Source organism: Phyllobates terribilis, unplaced genomic scaffold (genome assembly GCF_046119375.1).
Source record: "Phyllobates terribilis strain yellow unplaced genomic scaffold, ASM4611937v1 Scaffold_2__4_contigs__length_985480577, whole genome shotgun sequence".
NCBI lineage: Eukaryota > Metazoa > Chordata > Amphibia > Anura > Dendrobatidae > Phyllobates > Phyllobates terribilis.
The window spans coordinates 187,280,749-187,292,815 of NW_027362762.1; positions in this window are offsets into that span (position 1 = coordinate 187,280,749).

Here is a 12,067-nt window from a genome sequence, read left to right on the forward strand (position 1 = left end):
TAGGTTAAATTTATATTTTGTGCCTAAAAAGATATAGGTATTAACCAAAATGTCTTTCTGTATAGTGTATATTTTATATCTTTATATTTTCCATTCAGAAAGAAACCCCACAACTTTCTCATGGCCACATTCATACTTTCGAGTACAGACTACGATGCACGGACTGGCCACGGTTCTCCTGACTCAAACTCAACGCTCTCATAGACACATATGAGGATGTTGAGTTCGGGTCATGAGACCCCTCCGCCAGTTAGTTTATCTCAGTTTGTACTCGTGCTTGACAAGCAGATGTGTGAATGTAGTGTAGTGGCGAAAGCTATATTCATAGAGGCTTCAAAAGTGATTTCTATGGAGCAAAATTATATTTAAATCTTATCACTGTTTTATATATAATTATATGGCTATTTATGAGACATCAAGCTCTATGTTTGGTGTATCTGCCTAGCATGCCCATTGGCATATACTTGGCTCGCATTTTAGGATTTATTTAGGGCACTAAGATATAACATAATAAACTGCTTTCATTGTATTACACGATATACACTCCTCAACATTGTAGCCCCAAGAAGGAAAAGTTGTGGAATTATAGAAATCATCAAATCAATAGACGTGTTAATGATACACAAGTGGTAAAAAAGTAAAACCAAAAATTAAAACTTCTTGATTTACTCAGCATTAAGTATGCCCACCACGAGTAGAAATACGCACACTTATACATGTTGGTACTCTTCTGTTAGGCGCGTTTCAGACGTCCGTGTTTCGAGTACTTGTGGTGTCCATTTCCACACGTACTGTAGACACTGACACACGTAGACCCATTCAAAACACGCTGTCATGTTCGTTTTTTACCCGCAGCATGGGCCGTAAAACGTCCCGCACATGTGCACACTGATGACTCGCGGATGACATCTGTGTGTCATCAGTGTGACACGTACCGGCATTTGGGAATCAGCGGTACAGTTAGCACTGTTCCCAAGCGCTGGATGCTGAACGCTGCCCTCATCATTGTCCCCTGTTAGTGCTGCGATCAGCACCAGGGACAGTGATGAGAGTCGTAGTCTGCCCCCACTGTGTCCTGGTGTAAAAAAACACTTACACTCACCTGTCCGAAGATGTCCCCCCGCTGTAGTAATCCATCTCACTGCTCACACCAAGGAGCCGGGTAAAATGACACACTGCAGCAAGCAGGCCCCGGATTTCTGCTGAGCTCACTGAGTGACAGGACCCCACTCACTGAGCCCAGCATAGTGCAGGGGCCCGCTCGCTGCAGTAAGTCATTCTCCCCAGCTTCTCGCATGAGCGGTCAGATAGCGGGGGACATCTTCGGACAGGTGAGTATAAAGATTTTTTTATTTTATTCTTATTTTTCCACCAGGACACAGCAGGGGCAGAATACTACTCTCATCATTGTCCCTTGCTAGCGCTGATCGCTCAACACCCAGCGCTTGCAAACAGCGCGAACTGTACCACTGATTCACGAGTGCCGCCGGTACGTGTGGTCCTGGTGCGGCACGGTTACCACGCTTGAGTCACACGTATCACACACACGAACACGTATATCTCCAGCACCGGAAATATCTGGAAATGTGAAAGAGGCATTAAAGTAAGAAAAACCTATAATGGTAACTGAAATAACTTGAAATATTTTCATTAGTTAGTTTGTTTGTTTTTCCATTTTTCTGTTGAACCACAATTCAAAAGCAATGTCTTCTGTGCATTAGTTGATATTCGATAAATTTAAACTGAAAATTACTTTTTTTCAGTTTCAAGTTATTTCAGTGACCATTGTGGGTTTTTCTTATTTTAACAGAAGGGTACCAACAATTTTGTCCATGTGTGTACACACTTCGACATGCTCCCAATGAGGTTATTAATGGTTGTCTGATGAATGTTCTGCCATGCTGAACGCACTTGACCAAATCATCAAGATTCACTGCTGGCAGCTCCCTTTGAGACTGCCGACCAATGACATTCCAGACGTACTCAATAGGAGACAAGTCCATAGATATTAGAAGCCATAGCAGCATGTTTAGGCTACTCAGGCTGCTCACAGTAGCGCAAGCAACAAGTGGACTGGTATGGTCATATTGCAAAAAACGGCTCCTCGGACACTTTGGAGAAATAGATGTACCACTGGCTCTACAACTAAAATTGAACATCACATGCCAATCCTTCAAAAGGCATTTGCAAAACATTGAGCTACGAGCCAGCAGTCCAGCTACAGGTGTTGCATTCTCATACCACCATTCTAAAAGGCTATTATGGACAAGGACTAGAACAAGATGTCAGTGGAAGCTGAAATGGTGATCTATGATCTTTAGGGATGAGTCCCACTTTTGTCGTAGACACAATGATAGCTGGAGATTGGTCTGGAGACCACATGGGCATGAAGAGGGAATGTCACTCTGGTCCTACTCTTGGTATTATGGTGTGGGGTGATATATTATAATGTTTATTCCAGGACCACTAACTGCTTGCATTTCATGGATTTGGTCATGGAACCAGTGATATGGATATTACTCTAAAGTACCCTAGGAGCTATTTTTCAACATGACAACGCCAGTCCACATGTTGCTTCTGTTATTTTCAGCAGCTTCTGTGGCCTATCCATGCTACCATGGCCTTTAGCGTTTCAGAATTTGTCTCCCTTTGAGTACATCTAGGACATCATTGGTCAGCAATAGAAAAGGGAGATACCAGCAGCAGCAGAAATTGATGTTTTGCATGTCCAAGTGCATTCAGCGCAGCAGAGAACATTCCTCAGACAACTGTTAATCCCGTGAGCAAGCTCCATACACCCAATTCCAACTTGCGCCGTACATGTATGGCGGATGTCATGAAGGGGTTAAAAAGTCTTCAATATATACTATAAACCAAAGAAAAAACATTTTTGTTTCCACATACAGTGGGTATGGAAAGTATTCAGACCTCTTTACATTTTTCACTCTTTGTTTCATTGCAGCCATTTGGTAAATTCTAAAAAGTTATTTTTTTTCTCATTAAAGAACACTCTGCACCCCATCTTGACTGAAAAAAAACTGAAATGTAGAAATTTTTGCAAATTTAATAAAAAAGAAAAACTGAAATATCCCATAGTCATAAGTATTCAGACCCTTGCTCAGTATTGAGTAGAAGCACCCTTTTGAGCTAGTACAGCCATGAGTCTTCTTGGGAATGATGCAACATGTTTTTCACACCTGGATTTGGGCATCCTCTGCCATTCTTCCTTGCAGATTCTCTCCAGTTCCGTCAGGTTGGATGGTGAACGTTGGTGGACAGCCATTTTCAGGTCTCTCCAGAGAAGCTCAATTGGGTTTAGGTCAGGGCTCTGGCTGGGCCAGTCAAGAATGGTCACAGAGTTGTTCTGAAGCCACTCCTTTGTTATTTTAGCTGTGTGCTTAGGGTCATTGTCTTGTTGGAAGGTGAACCTTCGGCCAAGTCGGAGGTCCAGAGCACTCTGGAAGAGGTTTTCATCCAGGATATGTCTGTACTTGGCCACATTCATGTTTCCTTCAATTGCAACCAGTCGTCCTGTCCCTGCAGCTGAAAAACATCCCCATAGCATGATACTGCCACCACCATGTTTCACTGTTGGAATTGTATTGGGCAGGTGATGAGCAGTGCCTGGTTTTCTCCACACATACTGCTTAGAATAATCACCAAAAAGTTCTATCTTCGTCTCATCAGACCAGAGGATCTTATTTCTCATAGTCTGGGAGTCCTTCATGTGTTTTTGCGCAAACTCTATGTGGGCTTTCATATGTCTTGCACTGAGGAGAGGCTTTCATCAGGCCACTCTGTCATAAAGGCCCAATTGGTGGAGGGCTGCAGTGATAATTGACTTTGTGGAAAGTCAACTATCAACTTTGTTTCTCCCATCTCCCTACTGCATCTCAGGAGCTCAGCCACAGTGATCTTGGGGTTCTTATTTACCTCTCTCACCAAGGCTCTTCTCCCACAATTGCTCAGTTTGGCTGGACGGCCAGGTCTATGAAGACTTCTGGTGGTCCCAAACTTCTTCTATTTAAGGATTATGGAGGCCACTGTGCTCTTAGGAACCTTGAGTAATGCAGAAATTATTTTGTAACCTTGGCCAGATCTGTGCCCTGCCACAATTCTGTCTCTGAGTTCCTTGACCAGTTCCTTTGAGCTCATGATTCTCATTTGGTCTGACATGCACTGTGAGATGTGAGGTCTTATATAGACAGGTGTGTGCCTTTCCAAATCATGTCCTATAAGTTTAATTAACCACAGCTGGACTCCAATGAAGGAGTAGAACCATCTCAAGGAGGATCACAAGGAAATGGACAGCATGCGACTTAAATATGAGTGTCTAAGTAAAGGGTCTGAATACTTATGACCATGTGATATTTCAGTTTTTCTTTTTTAATAAATTTGCAAAAATTTCTACATTTCTGTTTTTTTTTCAGACAAGATGGGGTGCAGAGTGTACTTTAATGAGAAAAAAATGAACTTTTTAGAATTTACCAAATGGCTGCAATGAAACAAAGAGTGAAAAATTTAAAGGGGTCTGAATACTTTCTGTACCCACTGTAAACATTACAGTGTAATAGGCTGGGTGAGCCCGCTCTATACACCCACATTTTTTTCCACAATTTCTCCCCGCCTGGAATATTTTTCCTATTTTGCAGTGCACTATGTGGTAAAATGAGTGGTGTCATTCAAAAGTACAATTTGTCCTGCAAAAAACAAGCCCTCATATGTCTGGTTGTCATATGTCATGTATGGATAGAAAAATAAAAAAGTAATGGCTCTGGGAAGAAGGTGAGGAAAAAACAAAAACGGAAATTGTTCGCATTGTGAAGGTGTTAATAACTTCATTAATTACATGCTAAGGCATGTAAGTGCCTATATTTTTGCACGTGGAGCTGAGATCATACTATATATTGAATAAATTGAGTTGTTTTGAACATTTTTTTCCATTTTTTCCACCATTTGCATATAATTAACATGTCTATCGATCCTGTGATTTCTATAAATCCACGACTTTTCCTTCTTGGTGTTGCACTTTCAATGTTGAGGAGATTATAAAGCATGATAGAGTGTCTATGGTATGTGTGACATTTTTCCATCTTGAAGGTACAGTACAGACCAAAAGTTTGGACACACCTTCTCATTTAAAGATTTTTCTGTATTTTCATGATTTTGAAAATTGCACATTCACACTGAAGGCATCAAAACTATGAATTAACACATGTGGAATTATATACTTAGCAAAAAAGTGTGAAACAACTGAAAATATGTCTTATATTCTAGGTTCTTCAAAGTAGCCACCTTTTGCTTTGATGACTGCTTTGCACACTCTTGGCATTCTCTTGATGAGCTTCAAGAGGTAGTCACCGGAAATGGTCTTCCAACAATCTTGAAGGAGTTCCCAGAGATGCTTAGCACTTGTTGGCCCTTTTGCCTTCACTCTGCGGTCCAGCTCACCCCAAACCATCTCGATTGGGTTCAGGTCATCTGGCGTCATCCTCGTGTTAATTCATAGTTTTAATGCCTTCAGTGTGAATGTACAATTTTCACAGTCATGAAAATACAGAAAAATCTTTAAATGAGAAGGTGTGTCCAAACTTTTGGTCTGTACTGTACATGAAAAAATTTACATAGGTGTGCTGGATCAGATTTTCATCAGTGTTTGCTCATTGAGCCTGTTTTTACTTGTGCTATTCACTGTAATATTAATCAGTGAACTTGGATGACATCTGTGTGCTGTCATTGATTTTTCACAAACCTAATGGGACCGATTCATCAAAGCTATTATGCCAACTTGATTTTTTTCTGAACAGCTTCTCAAAAAATCACGAACAGACAAATTTTTACGGACACATTAGATGACCATAATAAATCATTAACATTACGCATAAGCAAGATATGTCTACAGACCATAAATCCTATATGAAGATTTTAGCAGCATTCACTTTGAACTGTAAAAGGGTGATAAATGCAGTCAAAAATCTGTACAAGTCTCTCCAACTTCAAAAATATAATGAACGCATCAAATAAATTGTACGGACAGTGGAAAAAAGTGCCCTATTTTTATGGATTGCACGTAGTTGCGCAAAAATTGCATCTTTTAGAGATTTCTCAACACTTTGGATCATATCTGCCAAAATGGACAGTGGTAGGGAGGGATCCAGGGTGGGGACGTGCCTACACCCTTTGTCAAATTCATCAAATCTGCTGGAGTTTTCTACACCAGAGATACTACTCCAGTCCTTGACATGTTTTCTTAGCAATTTCACCTCACTTGGAATTTTTCTTTCCATTTTCCAGTACATTATATGGCAATATCAGTGCTGTCATTCAAAAGTACAACTTGTCCTGAAAAAAATAAGCCATCATACGGCAATGTGGGTGGTAATTTAAAAACGTTATGGCTCTTGGATGAAGAAAATAAAAAAACCCAAGCGCAAAAACATAACACAAAAAAAATTGCCCGGTCGATAAAGAATTAAAGATGAGCAAGGAGTCCTAGAAGTGATGATATGGCCTCCACTGGACTCTGTTCTCAATATCATCAAATCTGTGTGGGATTATGTGGCGCCCCTGCGGGTTCAGTCGCCACAGAGGTACTGCATCTCACCCAGAGGTGTGGTATCCCACTCTCAGGTAAGGATAGAGTGCTGCCCAGGACCCTAACACCTGCATCCAACACATCCACTTCAGTAGGGCAGGGCGAGATTGCTCCTAAGGGAGAGCACAGTCCCTGGTCCCTGGCTGGAGTGGAGGGGAACCAAGTGAGGGGGAACCATGTAGTGGGTGTGGGTGGAGGACGTAGTTCAGGGGAGCACATGAAAGAAGTTGTATAAAAGAGGGAACCATTTTGAAAAGACAGGTCAGTCAGTCAGACAAGCCAGTCCGAGAGGAGGAGTGGAGGGAGCAGGGGCTCTGCACGAGCTCTGCTCCAGAGTGGGCCTAGCAGAGAGGCCCAGGACGGAGAAGGAGAGAGGAGTAGGAAGGAAGGCTCCAAGAGGAACGAAGGGATCCTAGGGGTACGGGCAGTGCTGGAGGCCACACGTACGCCCGAATCTACCAGGTGTCGAAGGATCGAGCCACAGAGGGGACCGGCCCCTAAACTAGTGGAGAACTACAAGGCTCATCTAGGAACCGGAGGCTGCTGTACTTGCAAGGTGCAGTGGCCACAACCACAATTACATCGCCGAGAAGGTGGCCACAGTGGGTCCAGGGGACTGCAGGTCGCCCAACAAGACCCGAGGTTACCGGATTGGGACACTGATTGTGAGGCGCAGGGCAGGAGGGCGAGAGCCAGCGCAGGAAGACGACTGAGGGAGGCACATAGAAAGGGGTACTGTCAGGCACTCTTGAACTACCTGAGGGATTGCTGAACCCCTTGCCTGGTGAACACAGCACAACGTGGGAAGTTACACCGGTACCTGTAACTTGGACTGCAATAACCGTGAGTAAAGACCCTGAAGACTGCACCCCACTGTCTCTGTGATTATTATCTGCGCCATCACCCCTGCACTACAACGCCCAGCATCATCTACTTCACTATAGCATCTCTACACCGCCCTGGAGCTAAGCTCTACCTGTGGAGAGCTAAACCAACTCTGCTGCACTAAACATCAACTCCAGAGGTTCTGCACAGCAGCGGTGGCTCCACGTAGCCACATACCACAGGTGGCGTCACGAACATTTCATAAAAACTATAAATCCCCTGTAAATATAACCCCTTTTGATTGACCGCCCTGGGTCACCGCCACTGTGACATCTCCCCTAGCAACGACCGGCCTGGCACCGATTACCCCACTGCCCAGGGGGTGCGTCAATTACATGTAGAGACAGCAGGATTTGTGCAAGTCTACATCCACAGATCTTTGGTTAGTTTGCCAAGATGTTTGGAACAATCTCCCTGAAGAGTTCATTCAAAACTGAGTTCAAGTGCACCTAGAAGAATTGATGCTGTTTTGAAGGCAAATGGTGATCACAGCAAATATTGATTTGATTTAGATTTCTGTTTTGTTCATTCACTTTGCATTTTGACAATTGATAAAAAAAACTATTAACACTTCTATTTTTTTTAAAGCATTCTTACTTTGCAGCATTTTTTTAAACACCTGCCTAAATTTTTTGCATAGTACTGTGCATCTAAAATTTTTGAATACATTTTGCGACGTTTTAACAGAACCTGTGGGTTTTTACTGTAAATAGTCAGAAAAAAAGAAAACTAAAGAGCATTTTTTATTTTGGGCAAAATGCATGAACTGCATGAGCCATTTTAACAAAAAACATGTTATGTACCCCAATATGATATCAACAAAAACCCAAACTTCTCCCATACAAAACCAGTCCCCATTCAGGTCCACCATCTGTCACTTGAAATATATGGGTTCCCATGTTACTGGTTGAACAGAGACTCTGTAAAAACAACATAGCTCCCACCACCTCAAATAAAATCCAGTGAAATCTGAGCTCCCAAATCCAAATGCCCCCTCCTTCTGAGCCCCACTGTGCTTTGACCGCAGTAAGCAGCCACATGTTTGTCATTATTGTAGTGGGTGCGTGTCGCCAGAAGCATAAGCTGGGCACAATATATTAGGGCACTACACTGTATGGAAGCACAATGTATGGACACTAAACTGTCAGATTTGCAATTCTCCAGGAAAAAAGTCTGGCATGGATGTTACAAAATAGTCACTGCAGCCATAGATGAATTCATTGAGAGGTGCAATTTCTACAATGGGGGCACTTTTGTTTTTTTCTGCTTTTCTGGCACCTTCAAGGCTCCGCAAATGTCACCCGCAAATTATTCTGGAAAAATCTGTGCTCCAAAAGCCAAATAGTGCTACTGCCTTCTCTGCCCCGACATGTGGCCTAACAGTAGTTTCCAATGACAAATGGGGCATCAACACATTTGGGAGAAATTGCGCAATAAATTGTGGGGTCCAGTTTCACATATTAACCCTTGCGTAACTGACAAATTTGCAGCAAATAAAAAAAAACATTTACCACTAAAATGTTAGATTTCCATGTCCCAATGTTATAAAATTCTGTGAGGCACCTATGGGTTCAAAATACTCATTACACCCCTAAATGAAACCCTTAAGCAGTGAAGGGTCCAATATAAGGTAACTTGTGGAGTTTTCTGCTGATCTTGCACCTCAGAGGCTCGGCTAATGGCTCCCACAATCTATTCAAATGGAATCTGTTTTCTAAATGCCAAGTAGCGCACCTTCCCATCCGATCCCTGCCATGTGCTCAATCAGTAGTGTACAACCACATATAGGGTACTGTCACATTCTGTAAAAATTGCATAGCAAATTACAGGGTCTCTCCTATTACTTCTATTACACCTCGTGTAAATTATAAATTTGTAGCTAAAACATTATTTTAGTGGAAAAATGCAATTTTTGGTTTTCACATCTAATTGTTATATAGTTTTCTGAATCACCTGTAGGTTAAAAACGTTCAGTACACCATTAGATTAATTGTTTGAGCGGTCTAGTTTTCAAAATGGGGTCACTTATGGGGGTTTCTACTGTTTTAGCATGTTAGGGGCTCTCCAAATGCAACACGGCATTCACAATCTATTCCAGACAAATTTACGCTCCAAAAATCAAATAGCGCTCTTTCATTTCTGAATCCAGCTATATGCCCAAATAGCAATTTTTGACCACTTATGGGGTATGATCGCGTTCAGGAGAAATTGCCTAACAAATTCATGGGGTCCGTTTTCTCCTATTATTCATTGAGAAAATTACAAATTTGGGGCTAAAACAACATTTGTGCGGTAAAAATCATAATTTTCGTTTTCACATCCACATTTTAAAAAGTTCTGTAAGCACTTAGGGATTCAACAAGCTCAACACACCCTAGATGAATTCCTTGATGGGACTAGTTTCCAAAATGGTGTCAATCGTGAGGTTTTCTGCTGTTTTGGTATCAAAGGGGCTCTGCAAATGAGACATGGTGTCTGCAATCTATTCCACCCAAATTTACATTCCAAATATCACTTCTTCCCTTCTGAGCCCTGCCGTTTGTCCAAACAAAACGTTCTGACTATATGTGGGGTATCGTCACACTTAGAAGAAAGTGGGTAACAAACTGTGGGGTCCAGTTTTTCATGTTACCTCTTGCAAAAGTGAAACATTTTGGGCTAAAACAACATTTTTGTGAAAAGAAAAATTTCAATATGACGACCTAATGTTAACAAATTCTGTGTAATACTTGTGAGTTAAAATCCTCACTATAACCCTGGATAAAATACTTGAGGGGTATAGTTTACATAATGGGGTCACTTTTGGGGGGTTTCTGCTGTTTAGGCACATCAGGAGCTCTGCAAATGTGACATGGTGCCCACAATCTATTTCAGCCAAATTTGTGTGACAAAATTCAAATGGTGTTCCTTCCCTTCCGAACCCTGCCGTTTGTCCAAATAGAGGTTTATGACCACATGTAGGGGATCAGCGCATTCAGAAGAAACGGGAAAAGAAAGTCTGTGGTCCATTTTCTCTTGATATCCCTTGTAAAAGTGAAAAAGTTGGGGCTAAAGCAACATTTTAGAGGTAAAATCTACATTTTTTTTCTCATTCTACTTTGAATTAATTCCTCTGTAGCACTTACAAGGTTAAAAAAACCCTGACAGCAGTTTTGAAGTATTTGAGGGGTGAGGTTTTTAAAATGGTATCACTTTTGGGAAGTTTCCAATATATAGGCCCCTCAATGTCCACTTAAATCTGAATAATTCCATAAAGAAACAGGTTTTGTAAATTTGTTGAAAAAAGAGAAATTGCTACTAAACTTTTAACCCCTTTAACATCCTAACAAAATAAAATGACATTTGAAAAATTATGCAGATGTAAAGTAGACATGACTTACAGCGTGACTAACTAGTTTAAGGATATAAAAATTGAAAATTTGAAATGACAATATTTTTATAAATAAATGCAAAACATATGAGCCTAAATTTATCACTAACATAAAGTACAATGTGTCATGAAAAAACAATCTCAGAATCCCTGGGATACATTTAACCCCTTAGGCTCCATCACAAAGGGGTTAAAAAAAGCAAACAATGAATAGGATATTGTGTGCTCCATCCACTCTTGCAGTTTGTGTGCACAGCCACATTTTCAGCTCAGGTAGCACCTGTTTAATGCAAGTGAGCGGTGTCAATCAACAAAGGAGGAGGAACATAGCACTGAGGGAGACCCACCATCCTAATTTGCATAATGAATAAAAACTATTTTCTGTATAATCATAGCTGAGGAAACAAAACAAGCATGCTTTTTGTGCGGACTACAAGCCCCCTTACTAGTGTTGAGCGAGCATGCTCAACACTGCTCGGTACTCGCCCGAGCATCTCACTACTCGGGATGTTCGGCAAGCACCGAGCATTTTCGGGTTACTCGGGCGGGAGCTCAGGTCTCCACCCTGCATGTTTGGCGCTCTTTACAGAGCCAATGAACATGCAGGGATTGCCAGCCAGTCACTGTAATGCCGCAGCCATGTTGGTTGTGGGCATTACAGTGATTGGCTGGCCGCACAGCATCAGCTCGAGTATTTAAAACCGGGCGCCGCCATCTTAGACACAGTCGCTCCGGATCAGACAGTGTAGGGAGAGTGCTGCTGAGCTAGGGAGAGATTTATACTGCGAAATAGGTAGTATAGGGTCGTTAAAGCCTGCAAAATCAAACAAACATTCCTTCTGAGGACCAATATCCATCCCAGATATCAGGCAGGCAGGCTGTATAGGAGACGCAGTGGTTATACCAACAAACACTGCATTACAGTCCTGTGTGCTGCTGCTGCTCAAATTGCTAGACTTTTTCCTGGCCCCTGAGACCTGGGGCTAATCCTTTTTTTTTCATCTAAATCCTCTTCTTTCTTTTTTTTTCCTCTGTCAGACAGTACAAATACCCGTCTTATTAACCTTTCGGTAAATCCACCCCCCCACCCCCCACAAAACAAAAAAAAAATTGAGTGTGTCTGTGAGTGTTCAGGCACAAATATATCTGTTTAAAAGAGTCTGGTTTCGGCCAGATAACTAGAACTGTGGTTTTGCAGTTCCACGGTTCAAATCTCT